Below are 21,926 nucleotides of genomic sequence, written 5' to 3'. Positions count from 1 at the left end.
TCTTTCTCCCCCAGTGATGTCCCTCTCCCCCCAGTGGTGTCTCTCTCCCCCAGCAATGACTCTCTCCCCCCAGCGATGTCTCTCTCTCCCCCAGCGATGGCTCTCTCCCCCCAGCGATGACACTCTCCCCCAGCGATGTCTCACTCCCCGCCAGCGATATCTCCCTCCCCAAGCGATGTCTCTCTCCCCCCCAGTGATGTCTCTCTCTCCCCCAGCGATGTCTCTCTCTCCCCCAGCATGTCTCGCTCTCCCCCCAGTGATGTCTCTCTCTCCCCCAGCGATGTCTCTCTCTCCCCCCAGCATGTCTCGCTCTCCCCCCAGTGATGTCTCTCTCTCCCCCAGCGATGACTCTCCCGCCAGCGATGTCTCTCCCTCTCCCCAGCGATGTCTCTCTCCCCCAGCCATGTCTCGCTTTCCCCCAGCGATGTCTCTCTCTCCCCCCAGCGATGTCTCTCTGTCCCCCAGCGATGTCTCTCTCTCCACCCAGTGATCTCTCCCTATCCCCCCAGCGAAGACTCTCACTCCTCCAGCGATGCCTCTCTCCCCCCCAGCGATGTCGCTCTCCCCCCAGCGATGTCTCTCTCTCCGCCCAGCGATATCGCCCTCTTCCCCAGCAATGTCTCTCTCCGCCAGCGATGTCTTTCTCCCCCAGTGATGTCTCTCCCCACAGCGATGTCTCTCCCTCAGCGAAGTCTCTCTCTCCCCCAGCGATGTCTCTCTCTGCCCCAGCAACGTCTCTCTCTCCCCCAGTGATGACTCTCTCCCCCAGCAATGTCTCTCTTCCCCAGCAATGTCTCTCACTACCCCCAGCGATGTCTCTCTCTCCACCCAACGATGTCTCTCTCCCCCAGCGATGTCTCTCTCCCCCAGCGATGTCTCTCTCCCCAGCGATGTCCCTCTCTCCACGACCTATGCCTCTCTTCCCACAGCAAAGTCTCTCTCTCCCCCATTGAAGTCTCTCCCCAGCGATATCTCCCTCTCCCCCCAGCGATGTCTCCCTCCCCCAGCGATGTCCCTCTCTCCACGACCTATGCCTCTCTTCCCACAGCAAAGTCTCTCTCTCCCCCATTGAAGTCTCTCCCCAGCGATATCTCCCTCTCCCCCCAGCGATGTCTCCCTCCCCCAGCGAAGTCGCCCTCCCCAAGGGATGTCTCTCTCCCCCCAGCGATGTCTCTCTCTGCCCCAGCAACATCTCTCTCTCCCCCAGTGATGACTCTCTCCCCCAGCAATGTCTCTCTTCCCCAGCAATGTCTCTCACTACCCCCAGCGATGTCTCTCTCTCCACCCAGCGATGTCTCTCTCTCCCCAGCAATGTATCCCTCTCCCCCAGCATGTCTCGCTCTCCTCCCAGCGATGCCTCTTTCCCCCAGCGACCTCTCTCACCCCAGCGATGTCTCTCTCTCCCCCAGCGATGTCTCTTTCTCCACCAGCGATGTCTCTCTCTCCCCCAGCGATGTCTCTCTCTCCCCCAGCAATGTCTCTCTCTCCCCCAGCGATGCCTCTAACCCAGCGAAGTCTCTGCCCCCTGCGACGTCTCTCCCCTCAGTGACGTCTCTCCCCTCAGCGATGTCTCTCCCCCAGCGATGTCTCCCCCCCAGCGATGTCTCTCACTCCCCCAGCGATGTCCCTCTCTCCACCCAGTGATGTCTCACTCTCCCTCCAGTGATGTCTCTCCCCAGCGATATCTCCCTCTCCCCCCAGCGATGTATCCCTCTCCCTGAGCATGTCTCGCTCTCCTCCCAGCGATGTCTGTCTCCCCCAGCGACCTCTCTCACCCCAGCGATGTCTCTCTCTCCCCCAGCGATGTCTCTCTCTCCCCCACCGATGCTTCTCTTCCCCCAGCGGTGTCTCTCTCCCCCAGCGATGTCACTCTCCCCCAGCGATGTCTCTCTCTCCCCCAGCGATGTCTCTCTCCCCCAGCAATGTCTCTCTCCCTCCCAGCGATGTCTCTGTCCCCCAGCGATGTCTCTCTCTCCTCCCAGTGATATCTTCCTCTCCCCCCAGCGATGTCTCTCTCCCCCAGCGATATCTCTCTCCCCCAACGATGTCTCTCCCCACAGCAATGTCTCTCTCAACCAGTGATGTCTCTCTCTCCCTCAGTGATGTCTCTATCCCCCCAGCGATGTCTCACTCCCCCCAGCGATGTCTCTCTCCCCCAGCGATGTCTCTCTCCCCCAGCGATGTCTCTCCTCCGAGCGACGTCTCTCTCCCCCAGTGACCTCTCTCATCCCAGCGATGTCTCTCATTCCCCCAGCGATGTCTCTCTCCCCCAGTGACCTCTCTCACCCCAGCGATGTCTCTCTCTCCCCCAGCAATCTCTCTCTCCCCCCAATGATGTCTCTCTCTCCCAGCGATGACTCTCTCCCCCAGTGATGTCTCTCCCCACAGCGATGTCTCTCTCCCCCAGTGATGTCACTCTCTCCACCGCCGATGCCTCTCTTCCCCCAGCGGTGTCTCTCTCCCCCAGCGATGTCTCTCTCCCCCAGCGACGTCTCTCCCCCCAGCGACGTCTCTCCCCCCAGCGACATCTCTCCCCCCAGTGATGTCTCTCTCCCCAGCGATGTCTCTCCCTCCAGCAAAGTCTCTCTCTCTGCCAGCGATGTCCCTCTCTCCACCACCGATGCCTCTCTCTCGCCAGCGATGTCTCTCTCCCCCAGCAATCCAATTCCAATTCCAATTAAAATGCTTTATTGGCATGAAAGTTTACAGAGAACCATATTGCCAAAGCTTACATAGCAAAAAGGTACAGTTTTCCAACATTCTGTAGGTGTCAATCGATTTGACATTTGTTGGGTACATACAATATTACTTTTAAACAATATTAATTTTAAACAGTCTTTGTACTTCATTTGGTACGTTCAATATTAATTTTAAACAGTCTTAATTTTAAACAGTCCTCAGGTTGTGACATGTTGTTACATATTTGGCCCCAAGGTATGGTCTGTCTCCTTCTCCTAGGACTAATCTCAATTTTGACAGATCATCCAATTCCTTGAAATCTCTCTCTCCCCCAGTGATGTCTCTCTCTCGCCAGTGATCTCTCTCCCCCAGCGATGTCTCTCTCTCTCCCCAGCAATGTCTCTCTCCCCCATCGATGTCTCTTCCCCCCAGCAATGTCTCTCCCTCTGCCCCAGCGATGTCTCTCCCTCCCCAGCGATGGCTGTCCACCCAGCTATGTCTCTCCCTCTCCCCCAGTGATGTCTCTCTCCCCCAGCGATGTCTCTCCCCCCTGCAATGTCTCTCTCTCCCCTGAGCAATGTCTCTCCCCCCCAGCGATGTCTCTCTCCCCCCCAGCGATGTCTCTCTCCGCCAGCGATGTATTTCTCTCTCCCCCCATCGATGTCTCTCTCTCTCCCCCAGCGATGTCTCTCCCTCCCCAGCGATGGCTGTCCACCCAGCTATGTCTCTCCCTCTCCCGCAGTGATGTCTCTCTCCCCCAGCGATGTCTCTCCCCCCTGCAATGTCTCTCTCTCCCCCAGTGATGTCTCTATCCCCCAGCAAAGTCTCTCTCTCCCCCAACGATGTCTCTCTCCCTCAGTGATGTCTCTTTCCCCCAGCGATGTCTCTCTCTCCACCAACGATGTCTCTCTCCCTCAGTGATGTCTCTCTCCCCCCAGCGACGTCGCTCCCCCCAGCGATGTCACTCCCCCCAGCGATGTCTCTCACCCCAGCGATGTCTCTCTCTCCCCCAGCGATGTCTCTTTCTCCACCAGCGATGTCTCTCTCTCCCCCAGCGATGTCTCTCTCTCCCCCAGCGATGTCTCTAACCCAGCGAAGTCTCTCCCCCCTGCGACGTCTCTCCCCTCAGCGACGTCTCTCCCCTCAGCGATGTCTCTCCCCTCAGCGATGTCTCTCCCCCAGCGATGTCGCTCCCCCAGCGATATCTCCCTCTCCCCCCAGCGATGTCTCCCTCCCCCAGCGATGTCGCCCTCCCCAAGAGATGTCTCTCTCCCCCCAGCGATGTCTCTCTCTCCCCAGCGATGTATCCCTCTCCCCCAGCATGTCTCGCTCTCCTCCCAGCGATGTCTCTCTCCCCCAGCGACCGCTCTCACCCCAGCAATGTCTCTCTCTCCCCCAGCGATGTCTCTCTCTCACCCACCGATGCCTCTCTTCCCCCAGCGGTGCCTCTCTCCCCCAGCGATGTCACTCTCCCCCAGCGACGTCTCTCCCCCGAGCGATGTCTCTCCCCCCAGCGATGTCTCTCCCCCTCAGCAATGTCTCTCTCTCCCCCAGCGATGTCTCTCTCTCCCCCAGCAATGTCTCTCTCCCCCAGCAATGTCTCTCTCCCCCCAGCACTGTCTTTCCCTCCTCTGAGCTATGTCTCTCTTTCCCTCTGCGATATCTCTCTCCCTCCCCGCGATGTCTCTGTCCCCCAGCGATGTCTCTCTCTCCTCCCAGTGATATCTTCCTCTCCCCCCAGCGATGCCTCTCTCCCCAGCGATATCTCTCTCCCCCAACGATGTCTCTCCCCACAGCGATGTCTCTCTCAACCAGTGATGTCTCTCTCTCCCTCAGTGATGTCTCTATCCCCCCAGCGATGTCTCACTCCCCCCAGCGATGTCTCTCTCCCCCAGCGATGTCTCTCTCCCCCAGCAATGACTCTCTCCCCCCAGCGATGTCTCTCTCTCCCCCAGCGATGGCTCTCTCCCCCCAGCAATGACACTCTCCCCCAGCGATGTCTCACTCCCCGCCAGCGATATCTCCCTCCCCAAGCGATGTCTCTCTCCCCCCCAGTGATGTCTCTCTCTCCCCCAGCGATGTCTCTCTCTCCCCCCAGCATGTCTCGCTCTCCCCCAGTGATGTCTCTCTCTCCCCCAGCGATGTCTCTCCCACCAGTTATGTCTCTCCCTCTCCCCAGCGATGTCTCTCTCCCCCAGCCATGTCTCACTTTCCCCCAGCGATGTCTCTCTCTCCCCCCAGCGATGTCTCTCTGCCCCCCAGCGATGTCTCTCTCTCCACCCAGTGATGTCTCCCTATCCCCCCAGCGAAGACTCTCACTCCTCCAGCGATGCCTCTCTCCCCCCCAGCGATGTCGCTCTCCCCCCAGCGATGTCTCTCTCTCCGCCCAGCGATATCGCCCTCTTCCCCAGCAACGTCTCTCTCCGCCAGCGATGTCTTTCTCCCCCAGTGATGTCTCTCCCCACAGCGATGTCTCTCCCTCAGCGAAGTCTCTCTCTCCCCCAGCGATGTCTCTCTCTGCCCCAGCAACGTCTCTCTCTCCCCCAGTGATGACTCTCTCCCCCAGCAATGTCTCTCTTCCCCAGCAATGTCTCTCACTACCCCCAGCGATGTCTCTCTCTCCACCCAACGATGTCTCTCTCCCCCAGCGATGTCTCTCTCCCCCAGCGATGTCTCTCTCCCCCAGCGATGTCCCTCTCTCCACGACCTATGCCTCTCTTCCCACAGCAAAGTCTCTCTCTCCCCCATTGAAGTCTCTCCCAAGCGATATCTCCCTCTCCCCCCAGCGATGTCTCCCTCCCCCAGCGAAGTCGCCCTCCCCAAGAGATGTCTCTCTCCCCCCAGCGATGTCTCTCTCTGCCCCAGCAACGTCTCTCTCTCCCCCAGTGATGACTCTCTCCCCCAGCAATGTCTCTCTTCCCCAGCAATGTCTCTCACTACCCCCAGCGATGTCTCTCTCTCCACCCAGCAATGTCTCTCTCTCCCCAGCAATGTATCCCTCTCCCCCAGCATGTCTCGCTCTCCTCCCAGCGATGCCTCTCTCCCCCAGCGACCTCTCTCACCCCAGCGATGTCTCTCTCTCCCCCAGCGATGTCTCTTTCTCCACCAGCGATGTCTCTCTCTCCCCCAGCGATGTCTCTCTCTCCCCCAGCGATGTCTCTCTCTCCCCCAGCGATGCCTCTAATCCAGCGAAGTCTCTGCCCCCTGCGACGTCTCTCCCCTCAGCGACGTCTCTCCCCTCAGCAACGTCTCTCCCCTCAGTGATGTCTCTCCCCTCAGCGATGTCTCTCCCCCAGCGATGTCTCTCCCCCAGCGATGTCTCTCACTCCCCCAGCGATGTCTCTCTCTCCACCCAGTGATGTCTCACTCTCCCTCCAGTGATGTCTCTCCCCAGCGATATCTCCCTCTCCCCCCAGCGATGTATCCCTCTCCCCGAGCATGTCTCGCTCTCCTCCCAGCGATGTCTGTCTCCCCCAGCGACCTCTCTCACCCCAGCGATGTCTCTCTCTCCCCCAGCGATGTCTCTCTCTCCCCCACCGATGCCTCTCTTCCCCGAGCGGTGTCTCTCTCCCCCAGCGATGTCACTCTCCCCCAGCGACGTCTCTCCCCCGAGCGATGTCTCTCCCCCCAGCGATGTCTCTCCCCTCAGCAATGTCTCTCTCTCCCCCAGCGATGTCTCTCTCTCCCCCAGCGATGTCTCTCTCCCCCAGCAATGTCTCTCTCCCTCCCAGCGATGTCTCTGTCCCCCAGCGATGTCTCTCTCTCTTCCCAGTGATATCTTCCTCTCCCCACAGTGATGTCTCTCTCCCCCAGCGATATCTCTCTCCCCCAACGATGTCTCTCCCCACAGCGATGTCTCTCTCAACCAGTGATGTCTCTCTCTCCCTCAGTGATGTCTCTATCCCCCCAGCGATGTCTCACTCCCCCCAGCGATGTCTCTCTCCCCCAGCGATGTCTCTCTCCCCCAGCGATGTCTCTCTCTCCACCGAGCGACGTCTCTCTCCCCCAGTGACCTCTCTCATCCCAGCGATGTCTCTCATTCCCCCAGCGATGTCTCTCTCCCCCAGTGACCTCTCTCACCCCAGCGATGTCTCTCTCTCCCCCAGCAATCTCTCTCTCCCCCCAGTGATGTCTCTCTACCCCAGCGATGTCTCTCTCCCCCAGTGATGTCTCTCCCCACAGCGATGTCTCTCTCCCCCAGCGATGTCACTATCTCCACCGCCGATGCCTCTCTTCCCCCAGCGGTGTCTCTCTCCCCCAGCGATGTCTCTCTCCCCCAGCGACGTCTCTCCCCCCAGCGACATCTCTCCCCCCAGCGACATCTCTCCCCCCAGTGATGTCTCTCTCCCCAGCGATGTCTCTCCCTCCAGCAAAGTCTCTCTCTCCGCCAGCGATGTCCCTCTCTCCACCACCGATGCCTCTCTCTCGCCAGCGATGTCTCTCCCCCCTGCAATGTCTCTCTCTCCCCCGAGCGATGTCTCTCCCCCCCAGCGATGTCTCTCTCCCCCCCAGCGATGTCTCTCTCCGCCAGCGATGTATTTCTCTCTCCCCCCATCGATGTCTCTCTCTCTCCCCAGCGATGTCTCTCCCTCCCCAGCGATGGCTGTCCACCCAGCTATGTCTCTCCCCCAGTGATGTCTCTCCCCCTGCAATGTCTCTCTCTCCCCCAGTGATGTCTCTATCCCCCAGCAAAGTCTCTCTCTCCCCCAACGATGTCTCTCTCCCTCAGTGATGTCTCTCTCCCCCCAGCGACGTCGCTCCCCCCAGCGATGTCACTCCCCCCAGCGATGTCTCTCACCCCAGCGATGTCTCTCTCTCCCCCAGCGATGTCTCTTTCTCCACCAGCGATGTCTCTCTCTCCCCCAGCGATGTCTCTCTCTCCCCCAGCGATGTCTCTAACCCAGCGAAGTCTCTCCCCCCTGCGACGTCTCTCCCCTCAGCGACGTCTCTCCCCTCAGCGACATCTCTCCCCTCAGCGATGTCTCTCCCCTCAGCGATGTCTCTCCCCCAGCGATGTCTCTCCCCCAGCGATGTCTCTCACTCCCCCAGCGATGTCTCTCTCTCCACCCAGTGATGTCTCACTCTCCCCCCAGTGATGTCTCTCCCCAGCGATAGCTCCCTCTCCCCCCAGCGATGTCTCCCTCCCCCAGCGATGTCGCCCTCCCCAAGAGATGTCTCTCTCCCCCCAGCGATGTCTCTCTCTCCCCAGCGATGTATCCCTCTCCCCCAGCATGTCTCGCTCTCCTCCCAGCGATGTCTCTCTCCCCCAGCGACCGCTCTCACCCCAGCAATGTCTCTCTCTCCCCCAGCGATGTCTCTCTCTCCCCCACCGATGCCTCTCTTCCCCCAGCGGTGCCTCTCTCCCCCAGCGATGTCACTCTCCCCCAGCGAAGTCTCTCCCCCGAGCGATGTCTCTCCCCCCAGCGATGTCTCTCCCCCTCAGCAATGTCTCTCTCTCCCCCAGCGATGTCTCTCTCTCCCCCAGCAATGTCTCTCTCCCCCAGCAATGTCTCTCTCCCCCCAGCAATGTCGCTCCCTCCTCTGAGCTATGTCTCTCTTTCCCTCTGCGATATCTCTCTCCCTCCCAGCGATGTCTCTGTCCCCCAGCGATGTCTCTCTCTCCTCCCAGTGATATCTTCCTCTCCCCCCAGCGATGCCTCTCTCCCCAGCGATATCTCTCTCCTCCAACGATGTCTCTCCCCACAGCGATGTTTCTCTCAACCAGTGGTGTCTCTCTCTCCCTCAGTGATGTCTCTATCCCCCCAGCGATGTCTCACTCCCCCCAGCGATGTCTCTCTCCCCCAGCGATGTCTCTCTCCCCCAGCGATGTCTCTCTCTCCTCCGAGCGACGTCTCTCTCCCCCAGCGACCTCTCTCATCCCAGCGATGTCTCTCATTCCCCCAGCGATGTCTCTCTCCCCCAGTGACCTCTCTCACCCCAGCGATGTCTCTCTCTCCCCCAGCAATCTCTCTCTCCCCCCAGTGATGTCTCTCTCCCCCAGCGATGTCTCTCTCCCCCAGTGATGTCTCTCCTCACAGCGATGTCTCTCTCCCCCAGCGATGTCACTCTCTCCACCGCCGATGCCTCTCTTCCCCCAGCGGTGTCTCTCTCCCCCAGCGATGTCTCTCTCCCCCAGCGACGTCTCTCCCCCCAGCGACATCTCTCCCCCCAGTGATGTCTCTCTCTCCGCCAGCGATGGCCCTCTCTCCACCACGGATGCCTCTCTCTCGCCAGTGATGTCTCTCTCCCCCAGCAATCTCTCTCTCCCCCAGTGATGTCTCTCTCTCGCCAGTGATCTCTCTCCCCCAGCGATGTCTCTCTCTCTCCCCAGCAATGTCTCTCTCCCCCATCGATGTCTCTTCCCCCCAACAATGTCTCTCCCTCTGCCCCAGCGATGTCTCTCCCTCCCCAGCGATGGCTGTCCACCCAGCTATGTCTCTCCCTCTCCCCCAGTGATGTCTCTCTCCCCCAGCGATGTCTCTCCCCCCTGCAATGTCTCTCTCTCCCCCGAGCGATGTCTCTCCCCCCCAGCGATGTCTCTCTCCCCCCCAGCGATGTCTCTCTCCGCCAGCGATGTATTTCTCTCTCCCCCCATCGATGTCTCTCTCTCTCCCCCAGCGATGTCTCTCCCTCCCCAGCGATGGCTGTCCACCCAGCTATATCTCTCCCTCTCCCACAGTGATGTCTCTCTCCCCCAGCGATGTCTCTCTCCCCCAGCAATCTCTCTCTCCCCCAGTGATGTCTCTCTCTCCCCAGTGATCTCTCTCCCCCAGCGATGTCTCTCTCCCCCAGCGATCTCTCTTTCCCCCAGCGATGTCTCTCCCACTCCCCCAGCGATGTCTCTCGCTCCGCCAGCGATGTACCTCTCTCTCCCCCCATCGATGTGTCTCTGTCTCCCCCAGCGATGTATCTCTCTCCCCAGTGATGTCTGTCCACCCAGCTATGTCTCTCCCTCTCCCCCAGTGATGCCTCTCTCCCCCAGCGATGTCTCTCCCCCCAGCAATGTCTCTCTCTCCCCCAGTGATGTCTCCCTCTCCCCCAGCAATGTCTCTCTCTCCCCCAACGATGTCTCTCTCCCTCAGTGATGTCTCTCTCTCCACCAACGAAGTCTCACTCCCTCAGTGATGTCTCTCTCCCCCCAGCTATGTGTCTCCCCACAGCGATGCCTCTCCCCCAGCGATGCCTCTCTTCCCCCAGCGATGCCTCTCTTCCCCCAGCGATGTCTCTCCCCCCTGCAATGTCTCTCTCTCCTCGCAGCTATAGCTCCCTCTCCCCCAGCGATGTCTCTCTCCCCCAGCGATGTTTCTCACCCCCAGCGATGTCGCTCCCCACAGCGATGTCTCTCTCACCCAAGCGACGTCTCTCCCCTCAGCGACGTCTCTACCCTCAGCGATGTTTCTCCTCCAGTGATGTCTCTCCCCCCAGCGATGTCTCTCTCTCCCCCAGCGATGTCTCTCTCTCCCCCAGCGATGTCTCTCTCCCCCCAGCGATGTCTCTCTCTCCACCCAGTGATGTCTCTCTCTCCCCCGAGCGATGTCTCTCCCCCCCAGCGATGTCTCTCTCCCCCCAGCGATGTCTCTCTCCCCCAGCGATGTCTCTCTCCCCCAGCGATGTCTCTCCCCACAGCGATGTCTCTCCCTCCAGCAAAGTCTCTCTCTCCGCCAGCGATGTCCCTCTCTCCACCACCGATGCCTCTCTCTCGCCAGCGATGTCTCTCTCCCCCAGCAATCCAATTCCAATTCCAATTCAAATGCTTTATTGGCATGAAAGTTTACAGAGAACCATATTGCCAAAGCTTACATAGCAAAAAATCTCTCTCTCCCCCAGTGATGTCTCTCTCTCGCCAGTGATCTCTCTCCCCCAGCGATGTCGCTCTCTCTCCCCAGCGATGTCTCTCTCCCCCAGTGATGTCTTTTTCCCCCAGCAATGTCTCTCCCTCTGCCCCAGCGATGTCTCTCTCTCCGCCAGCGATGTATCTCTCTCTCCCCCATCGATGTCTCTCTCTCTCCCCCAGTGATGTCGCTCTCCCCCAGCGATGTCTCTCCCCCCAGCAATGTCTCTCTCTCCCCCAGTGATGTCTCTCCCTCCCCCAGTGATGTCTCTCCCTCCCCCAGTGATGTCTCTCCCTCCCCCAGCAATGTCTCTCCCTCCCCCAGCGATGTCTCTCTCTCCACCAACAAAGTCTCTCTCCCTCAGTGATGTCTCTCTCCCCCCAGCGACGTCTCTCCCCCCAGCGATGTCTCTCTCCCCAGCGATGTCTCTCCCCCCAGCGATGTCTCTCCCCCCAGCGATGTCTCTCACCCCCAGCGATGTCCCTCTCTCCCCCAGCGATGTCTCTCTCTCCCCCAGCGATGGGTCTCTCTCTCCCCCAGTGATGTCTCTCTCTTCCCCAGCGATGTCTCTTACCCAGCGAAGTCTCTCCCCCAGCAACGTCTCTCCCCTCAGCGACGTCTCCCCCTCAGCGGCGTCTCTCCCCTCAGCGATGTCTCTCCACTCAGCGACGTCTCTCCCCCCAGCGATGTCTCTCTCTCCCCCAGCGATGTCTCTCTCCACCCCAGCAATGTCTCTCTCCCCCAGCGATGCCTCTCTCCCCCAGTGATGTCTCTGCCCACAGCGATGTCTCTCCCCGCAGCGAAGTCTCTCTCTCCCCCAGCGATGTCCCTCTCTCCACCACCGATGCCTCTGTCTCGTCAGTGATGTCTCGCTCCCCCAGCAATCTCTCTCTCCCCCAGTGATGTCTCTCTCTCCCCAGTGATCTCTCTCCCCCAGCAATGTCTCTCTCTCTCCCCAGCGATGTCTCTCTCCCCCAGCGATCACTCTTTCCCCCAGCGATGTCTCTCCCACTCCCCCAGCGATGTCTCTCTCTCTGCCAGTGATGTATCTCTCTCTCCCCATCGATGTCTCTCTCTCTCCCCAGCAATGTCTCTCTCTCCCCAGCGATGTCTCTCCCCCCAGCGATGTCTCTCTCTCCCCCAGCGTTGTCTCTCTCTCCCCCAGCGATGTCTCTCTCCCCCCCAGCGATGTCTCTCTCTCCACCCAGTGATGTCTCTCTCTCCCCTCAGCGATGTCTCTCCCCCCCAGCGATGTCTCTCTCCACCCCAGCAATGTCTCTCTCCCCCAGCGATGCCTCTCTCCCCCAGCGATGTCTCTGCCCACAGCGATGTCTCTCCCCCCAGCGAAATCTCTCTCTCCCCCAGCGATGTCCCTCTCTCCACCACCGAAGCCATCTGTCTCACCAGTGATGTCTCTTTCCCCCAGCAATCTCTCTCTCCCCCAGTGATGTCTCTCTCTCCCCAATGATCTCTCTCCCCCAGCAATGTCTCTCTCTCTCCCCAGTGATGTCTCTCTCCCCCAGCGATCACTCTTTCCCCCAGCGATGTCTCTCCCACTCCCCCAGCGATGTCTCTCTCTCCGCCAGCGATGTATCTCTCTCTCCCCCCATCGATGTCTCTCCCTCTCCCCCAGTGATGTCTCTCTCCCCCAGCGATGTCTCTCCCCCAGCAATGTCTCTCTCTCCCCCAGTGATGTCTCTCTCTCCCCCAGCGATGCCTCACTCTCCCTCAGCGATGTCTCTCTCCACCAGCGATGTCTCTCTCTCTCCACCAGCGATGTCTCACTCCCTCAGTGATGTCTCTCTCCCCCCAGCTACGTCTCTCCCCACAGCGATGTTTCTCCCCCAGCGATGTCTCTCTCTCCACCCAGTGATGTCTCTCTCTCCGCCAGCGATGTCCCTCTCTCCACCACCGATGCCTCTCACTCGCCAGCGATGTCTCTCTCCCCGAGCAATCTCTCTCTCCCCCAGTGATGTCTCTCTGTCGCCAGTGATCACTCTCCCCCAGCGATGTCTCTCTCTCGCCCTAGCGATGTCTCTCTCCCCCAGCAATGTCTCTTTCCCCCAGTGTGATGAAATATGCCATTCATCAGGCACGCTGTATTCTCTGTGTTTGATTGTGCCTGTGACTGTGACAAGCAGTGGAGTCTAGTTTCAGTCCCATTTCCTTACCTGTATTGTATTGTGTGTAGGGCTCCGCCCATACCTGGCCCCTACTTAAGCAGGCCCCAGCGTGTCTCACAGGTAGTACAGCAGATCTCTGGATGAGAGACACTTCTCCACTGTGTATTACTTTCTGAGTTAATAAAAGCCTTGTTTTGCTCCATTAACGTTGGGTCTCGGATTCATTGAGGCACATCAATTTTATTAACTCAATTTTCAACGCAATGGACCAACTCTTGAAACCCGAACGTTTGGATTTGGACCCGCATACTTCGGACGCATCAGCACGATTTGGACACTGGTTTAAGTGTATGGAATTCTTCCTGGACAATTCCGCAGCCATCACAGACGCTACGGATGCTGAAAGTATGAAACTCGGAATCCTGCGGAATTGGGTAAGCCACAGGGTTTACCCCCTCATCCAAGATGCCGACACATACCCGGCCGCCTGCAACATCCTAAAGGCGCATTACCAGCAGCCTACGAACGAGGTGTACGCTAGGCATCTGCTCGCTACTCGCACACAGCGACCTGGGGAATCGCTGAATGAGTTCCTAGTCACCCTGAAAACGCTTGGCAAAGACTGCAAGTGCCAAGATGTAAAAGCCGCAGTGTACACTAACGAGCTTGGTCGTGATGCCTTTATCACAGGCCTCAGCTCCTCTTACATCCGGTAGAGACTACTGGAAAAAACGGGATTGGACCTGAAACAGGCTGTGGACACAGCGCGATCCCTGGATGTGGCCCAGAGAAACTCGGACGCCTACTCTTCAGCCCGCGCTGCCTACGCCACCACGTGTGCACCAAGGGCACTGCCATCTTGGAAGGCATCTTCCCCGCCCGGCAGCCCGACACCGTCGGGGCCCCGCTCTCCCCCCAGAAGCCCTACGACAGCCGCGATGCATCGGGGCCCCAACTGCTACTTCTGCGGGCAGCCGAAGCACACCAGAAACCTGTGCCCGGCGAAAGGCACCACCTGCTTTAAGTGCGGTAAGAAGGGGCACTTCAGGAAGGTGTGCAGAGGGAACCCCGCTGGAAAACCCGCCACCTCCGCGTGTGCGCCGTGGGAGCGGCCATCTTGGAAGCCATCTTGCCCGACCTCGTGGGGTCCGCCATCTTGTGAGCAGACAGTGTGGACGCCATCTTGTCTCGATCAGGGCCCTACAGTGGCATCGGTCACAGTGGACCAGACCAGATCGCACCCGCTGTCCAAATCAATGGTGGACATCGAGGTAAACGGGTGCGGGGTTAAATGTTTAATTGACAGTGGAAGCACGGAGAGTTTTATTCACCCTGGACTAGTACAACAACTCTCTCTAATGGTGGTCCCTGCTCGGGGCACCATCTCTATGGCTGATAAAACCCAGACATCGACCATTATGGGTTACTGCGTGGTACAATTGTCCGTTAACGGAACTGTATATGATAATTTTAAATTACTAATCATGAAGAGTCTATGTGCGAGCGTGATCTTGGGCCTAGACTTCCAGTGCCACCACCAAAGCATCAAGCTCAATTACGGTGGGTCCCAGCCGCCCCTCACAGTGTGCGGTCTGGCTACCCTGAAGGTAAAGCCGCCTTCGCTATTCACGAACCTTACTCCCAACTGCCGGCCAATAGCGACCAAAAGCAGGAGGTACAGCTGGGAGGACAGGCAGTTTATCGCGACCGAGGTGGACAGGCTGCTGAGGGAGCGCGTTATTGAACGCAGCAACAGCCCGTGGCGCGCCCAAGTGGTGGTGGTGAGGGGTAGCGAGAAGAAACGGATGGTGATCGACTATAGCCAAATGATCAACATGCACACCCAACTAGACGCCTACCCGCTACCCCGCATATCAGAAATGGTGAACCAAATTGCCAAATACCGGGTGTTCTCCACCATCGACCTCAAGTCAGCGTACCACCAGCTCCCTATCAGACCAGAGGACCGCCCATACACCGCCTTCGAGGCGAACGGACGCCTCTACCAATTCCTCAGAGTCCCCTTTGGGGTGACGAATGGGGTCTCGGTCTTCCAGAGGGAGATGTACCGCATGGTCGATGACCACCACTTGCAGGCAACCTTCCCCTACCTCGACAACGTCACCATCTGCGGTCACAACCAGCAGGATCACGACTCGAACCTCGAGAGTTTCCTGAAAACCGCACAAAACCTCAACCTCACTTACAACGAGGACAAGTGCGTTTTCAACACCACGCGCCTCTGCATACTAGGCAGTGTGGTGGAGAATGGGGAAATCGGACCAGACCCCGACCGATTGCGCCCCCTACGGGAGCTGCCCCTGCCCAACACTCCCAAAGCCCTGAAAAGGTGCCTGGGGTTATTTTCTTATTATGCCCAATGTGTCCCCAACTACTCCGACAAAGCCCGCCCCCTCTTGAAAGCATCCTCTTTTCCGCTCTCTGCTGAGGCCCACGCCGCCTTCAAAAGCATTAAGCGGGATATTGAGCGGGCCACGCTACAGGCAGTGGATGAGAACACTCCCTTTCAAGTGGAAAGTGATGCGTCTGACTTTGCCTTGGCGGCCACCCTCAACCAGGCGGGGCGGCCCGTAGCTTTCTTCTCGAGGACCCTCCAAGGGCCCGAGATCAGACACTCCTCCGTGGAAAAGAAGGCCCAGGCCATCGTGGAGGCAGTGTGCCACTGGCGCCACTACCTAGCCGGCAAACGCTTCACCCTACTTACCGACCAGCGGTCGGTAGCGTTTATGTTTAATAATAAACAGAAGGGGAAGATTAAAAATGATAAGATTCTCAGGTGGCGGATCAAGCTCTCCATCTTCGAGTATGACATCATTTACCGGCCAGGGGCCCTTAACGAATCCCCCGACGCCCTCTCACGAGGGATGTGTGCCAGCGCCACCGGGGATCGGCTACAGACCCTCCACAACGACCTCTGCCACCCAGGGGTCACACGGCTGTTCCACTTCATAAAATCCCACAACTTACCCTACTCGATTGAGGAAGTTCGGTCTCTGACCAGGAACTGCCGCACTTGCGCTGAGTGCAAGCCTCGGTTCTACCGCCCAGATAGAGCCCACTTAATGAAAGCTACATGGCCCTTTGAGCAGCTCAGCTTAGATTTCAAGGGCCCCCTCCCGTCAGTCGACCGCAATGTTTACTTCCTGAACATTGTGGACGAATACTCCCGTTTCCCATTCGCCTTCCCCTGCCCAGACATGACCAGCGCCACGGTCATTAAATGCCTCAACAGCCTGTTCTGCCTGTTCGGTATGCCGAGCTACATCCATACAGATAGGGGGGCGTCCTTCATGAGTGAAGAGCTACGCCAGTACATGCTGTCCAGGGGGATCGCCACGAGCCGTACCACCAGCTACAACCCCCAGGGTAATGGTCAGGTGGAGCGAGAGAACGGGATAGTATGGAAAGCAGTCACTCTAGCTCTAAGGACCAAGGGCCTCCCTACCTCCCGCTGGCAGGAAGTCCTCCCAAATGTGCTCCATTCGATACGGTCGCTATTGTGTACTGCCACTAATGCCACGCCTCATGAACGAATGTTTGTCTTTCCTTGGTAATCCACCTCAGGCGTATCCATGACGTCATGGCTCTCCACCCCAGGTCCGGTATTTGTATGAAGGCATGTGTGGGGCCACAAGACGGACCCTCTCATGGAGTCAGTGCACCTACTCCACGCCAACCCCCAATACGCGTATGTCCGGCACGCCGACGGAAGGGAGGACACAGTGTCCATAAAAGACGTCGCCCCAGCCAGTAACGACAACAACCACAACAACAACAGCAACAACGATCACAGCAACTCTTACCCACCCACTATTCTTTCATCACCCCCGGAAGAACATAGACCAACGGTGCCCCCACCAACTACCCCTTCAACAACCCTGGCGGCGCCCCGGCAGACACCCAGGAGGCCATCGGGGACACCCAGCCGACACCCGCGGCACCACAACAGCTACGTCGGTCACAGAGGACTACCAAACCCCCGAACAGACTAAATCTGTAGAAGGGGTGAATGTGATGAAATATGCCATTCATCAGGCACGCTGTATTCTCTGTGTTTGATTGTGCCTGTGACTGTGACAAGCAGGGGAGTCTAGTTTCAGTTCCATTTCCTTACCTGTATTGTATTGTGTGTAGGGCTCCGCCCATACCTGGCCCCTACATAAGCAGGCCCCAGCGTGTCTCACAGGCAGTACAGCAGATCTCTGGATGAGAGACACTTCTCCACTGTGTATTACTTTCTGAGTTAATAAAAGCCTTGCTTTGCTCCGTTAACATTGGGTCTCGGATTCATTGAGGCACATCACCCAGCAATGTCTATCACTCTGCCCCAGCGATGGCTCTCTCTCCACCAGCGATGTATCTCTCTCTCCCCCCATCGATGTCTCTCTCTCTCCCCCAGCGATGTCTCTCTCTCCCCAGCAATGGCTGTCCACCCAGTTATGTCTCTCCCTCTCCCCCAGTGATGTCTCTCTCCCCCAGCAATGTATCTCTCCCCCCCAACGATGTCTCTCTCCCTCAGTGATGTCTCTTTCCCCCAGCGATGTCTGTCTCTCCACCAACGATGTCTCTCTCCCTCAGTGATGTCTCTCTCCCCGCAGCGACGTCTCTCCCCCCAACGATGTCTCTCTCCCCCAGCGACGTCTCTCCCCCCAGCGACGTCTCTCCCCCCAGCGATGTCTCTACCCCCAGCGATGTCTCTCACCCCCAGCGATGTCTCTCTCCCCCAGCGATGTCTCTCTCTCCCCCAGCGATGTCTCTCTCTCCCCCAGCGATGTCTCTCACCCAGCGAAGTCTCTCCCCCCAGCGACGTCTCTCCCCTCAGCAACGTCTCTCCCCTCAGCGACGTCTCTCCCTTCAGTGATGTCTCTCCCCCCAGCAATGTCTCTCTCTCCCCCAGTGATGTCTCTCTCTCCCCCAGCGATGTCTCTCTCTCCCACAACGATGTCTCTCTCCCTCAGTGATGTCTCTATCCCCCCAGCGATGTCTCTCTCCCCCCAGCAATGTCTCTCTCCCCCCAGTGATGTCTCAATCCACCAGCGATGTCTCTCTCCCCCAGCAATGTCCCTGATATGCCCTCAATGACTCAAAGACAAGGATTCAACTGAAGGCTTTTAATCACTAAGAACATAGCAGCATAGCAGGTCTTCCCACATCGGGTTCGTCTGGTAGTGAGTGACTCATACAGCTCCTGAGAACTTTATATGGCAAAAGACAGGGGCGTAGCCAATACACACAATAGGAACAAAGGGTGCGGTTCACACAATACAAGCAGGTAAAATACAGGCAGGTCTGATGAAGGCATATTTCATCACATTCACCCCTTCTACAGATTTAGTCTGTCCGGTGGTGTGATAGTCCTTCCTGAACGTCGCAACAGTACCTTGGGTTCCGTCCGGGAGTCCGTCGTGCCCTGCTGGGCATACCCATGTGCTGGGGGTGTTGCAGGTACTTCTGGGGGTGGTGAGGATACCTCTGGGGATGGTGGAGGTTCTTCTCGGGGTGCTGGTGATGGGTCATCGTCGTCGCTTCCTGCTGAGGCGAGGTCCTTTATGGACACGGTGTCTTCACGCCCGCCGGCATGCTTGACGTACGCGTACTGTGGGTTTGCGTGGAGTAGGTGTACTGCCTCCACGAGGGGATCCGTTTTGTGGCCCCTCACATGCTTCCGTAACAGGACTGTCCCTGGGGTGGAGAGCCACGAGGGTAGGGATACTCCTGAGGTTGATTTGCGGGGAAAAACAAACATCTGCTCGTGAGGAGTGGCATTAGTAGCAGTACACAGTAGCGACCTTATCGAGTGGAGTAGGTCTGGGAGGAGCTCCTGCCAGCGGGAGGTGGGGAGGCCTTTAGACCTTAGTGCTAAGGTGACCGCCTTCCACACTGTCGCGTTCTCCCTCTCCACTTGCCCATTACCCCGGGGGTTATACCTAGTGGTCCGACTCGTGGCTATCCCCTTCGACAGCAGGTATTGGCGCAGTTCATCGCTCATGAACGACGCCCCCCTGTCAGTGTGGATGTAGTTAGGCATGCCGAACGTGCAAAACAGGTTGCTGAGGCACTTGATGACCGTGGCACTGGTCATATCTGGGCAGGGGTAGGCGAATGGGAAGCGGGAGTACTCGTCCACAATGTTGAGAAAGTACACATTGCGGTCGGTGGAGGGGAGTGGTCCCTTGAAATCTAAGCTCAGGCGCTCGAATGGCCGTGTAGCTTTGATCAGGTGGGCTCGGTTGGGCCTGAAAAAACGGGGCTTGCATTCCGCACAGGTGCGGCAGTCCCTGGTCATAGACCGGACCGCCTCGATGGAATAGGGCAGGTTACGGGATTTTATAAAGTGGAATAGCCGGGTGACCCCCGGGTGGCAGAGGCCATTGTGGAGGCCCTGTAGCCTGTCCCCCTGGATGCTGGCACACATCCCTCGTGATAGGGCGTCGGGGGATTCGTTGAGGGCCCCCGGCCTATATATTATGTCGTACTCAAACGTGGAGAGTTCGATCCGCCACCTGAGAATTTTGTCGTTCTTGATCTTCCCCCTCTGTTTGTTGTTAAACATGAAGGCTACCGACCGCTGGTCGGTAAGCAGGGTGAAGCGTTTGCCGGCTAGGTAGTGCCTCCAGTTCCACACTGCCTCCACTATGGCCTGGGCCTCCTTCTCTACCGAGGAGTGCCTGATCTCGGGCCCTTGGAGGGTTCTTGAGAAAAAGGCTATGGGCCGCCCATCCTGGTTGAGGGTGGCTGCTAAAGCGAAGTCGGACGCATCGCTTTCGACCTGGAAAGGGATGTTTTCGTCCACTGCCCGCAGCGCGGCCTTCTCAATGTCGTGTTTAATGCTGTTGAAGGCGGCGTGGGCCTCGGCTGTTAGCGGGAAGGACGTTGATTTCAGGAGGGGACGGGCCTTGCGGAATAATTGGGGACCCATTGGGCGTAATAGGAGAAGAACCCCAGGCACCTTTTCAGGGCCTTGGGAGTGTTTGGTAGGGGTAGCTCCCATAGGGGGCGCAATCGGTCGGGGTCTGGACCGATTTCCCCGTTTTCCACCACACAGCCCAGGATACAGAGGCGCGTGGTGCTAAAGACACACTTATCCTCGTTGTAGGTGAGATTGAGTCTGAGGGCGGTTTTCAGAAATCTCGCGAGGTTCGAGTCGTGGTCTTGCTGGTCGTGGCCGCAGATGGTGACGTTGTCTAGGTATGGGTAGGTGGCTGTTAACTGGTTCTCATCGACCATGCGGTCCATCTCCCGCTGGAAGACCGAGACCCCGTTCGTTACCCCAAAGGGGACTCTGAGGAAGTGGTAGAGACGTCCGTTCGCCTCGAAGGCGGTGTATGGATGGTCCTCCGGCCTAATGGGGAGCTGGTGGTATGCTGATTTTAGGTCGATGGTGGAAAACACCCGGTATTGCGCGATTTGGTTAACCATATCCGCTATGCGGGGCAGAGGGTAGGCGTCTAGCTGGGTATATAGATTAACCGTCTGGCTATAATCTATCACCATCCGCTTCTTTTCACTACCCTTAACTACTACTACCTGGGCGCGCCACGGGCTGGTACTGCATTCGATGATACCCTCCCGCTTGAGTCTTTCTACTTCCGACGCAATGAACCGTCTATCCTCCCAGCTGTACCGCCAACTCTTGGTCGCTATGGGTCGACAGTTGGGTGCGAGGTTGGCGAACAGAGAGGGCGGCTTGACCTTCAGGGTAGCCAGACCGCACACTGTGAGGGGCGGCTGGGACCCACCGTAGGTAAGTGATGTGCCTCAATAATTCCGAGACCCGATGTTAGCGAAACAAAACAAGGCTTTTATTAACTTAGAAAGTAACACGTAAGAGAGAGAGGTATCTTCCTTCTGGAGACTGAGGCAAGACTGAGCTAGCTTACAAAAGGGGCCAGGTATGGGCGGAGCCCTACACACAGCACATTCCAGCACATTCCAATAAACAATACAATGAGAACTGGGGGAAGGGAAATGACACTGAAACCGACCACAGTCACAGGCAGTGATGAGTGGAATATTTCATCACAGTAATACTTTGGTGGTGGCACTGGAAGTCCAGACCCAAGATCACGCTCACACAGAGATCTGGCATTATCAATAGTTTAAAATCTCTGTAATCATTGCCTTTTACCGACAACATAACCGCGCAGAAACCTATAATTTTTGAGGTATGAGTCTTATCGGCCATGGCGATTTTGCCCTGTGTGGGGACTATTGTTAGAGAAAGTCGTTTTACCAGGCTAGGATGAATAAAGCTTTCGGTGCTCCCGCAGTCAATCAAGCATTTAACCTTGTTCCCGTTTACCGCTGTGTCCATCATTGATTTAGACAACGGATGTGGCCTGGATTGATCCACTGTGATCGAGGCCACCAGTGGGTCCTGGAGGTCCATGTAGTCAGGGCAAGATGGTGGATTCCATGAGGGAGGACAAGATGGCTTCCAAGATGGCCGCTCCCACGGCGCGCACGCGGCGGTGGTGGAGTTGGAGGCGGGGTTCCCTCCGCAGACTTTGCTGAAATGTCCTTTCTTCCCGCATTTAAAACAGGTGGTGCCCTTCGCTGGGCACAGATGCCTGGAGTGTTTGTCCTGACCGCAGAAGTAGCATTTCGAGCCCCGATGCATCGCGGCAGTAGTGGGGCTCCTGGGTGGAGGCTGGGGCTCCGATGGTGCTGGGCTGGCCTGAGACCTGGGAGGTGAAGATGGCTTCCAAGATGGCGGCCCCCACAGCGCGCACGAGGCGGAGTGGGCCGCGTGGCCTGGGGAACAGGATTCAGAGTTCCTCTGGGCCATATCCAGCGATCGCGCTATATCTATAGCCTGTTTTAAGTCCAGTCCCTCCTTTTCAAACAGTTTCTGCCGAATATAATTTGAACTGAGGCCTGCAATAAGGGAGTCTCAAATCAGCTCCTCTGTGTACACGATGGCAGACACGGCCTTACAGTTACAGTCTCTGCCCAGTACTTTTAGGTTTAGTATAAAGTCCTCTAGTGACTCACCATGCCGCTGCGTGCGAGTATTCAGAAGATGCCTGGCGTACACCACATTTATTGGCCGCGCGTAGTGGGCCTTCAGGACGGTGCAGGCATCCTTGTAGCTGGTGGCATCTTGGATGAGAGGGGAGACCCGATGGCTCACCCAGTTTCGCAGGATTCCCAGTTTCATGTCTCCGGTAGCGGTTTCGGCTGCGGCTATGGCAGTGGATGAGTTTCAATGAAAAATTCGAAGCATTGGAACCAGTGTCCGAACTGTGTGGCTGCGTCTGAGGCATGGGGG

The 21,926-nt window shown here is 57.7% G+C and overlaps 1 protein-coding gene across 1 annotated transcript in view; it reads left to right on the top strand.

The window, feature by feature from the left end:
* The window catches only part of enox1 (ecto-NOX disulfide-thiol exchanger 1), a 980,064-nt gene that overhangs the window by 250,392 nt on the left and 707,746 nt on the right, over positions 1-21,926 (top strand). The gene's annotated exons all lie outside the window — the stretch shown is intronic.

Source organism: Somniosus microcephalus, chromosome 14, assembly GCF_052327205.1.
Source record: "Somniosus microcephalus isolate GS21.2 chromosome 14, FLI_Smic_1.0, whole genome shotgun sequence".
Lineage (NCBI taxonomy): Eukaryota > Metazoa > Chordata > Chondrichthyes > Squaliformes > Somniosidae > Somniosus > Somniosus microcephalus.
The sequence above is the reverse complement of the archived record's forward strand: the minus strand, read 5'-3'. Positions and strand labels throughout refer to the sequence as shown.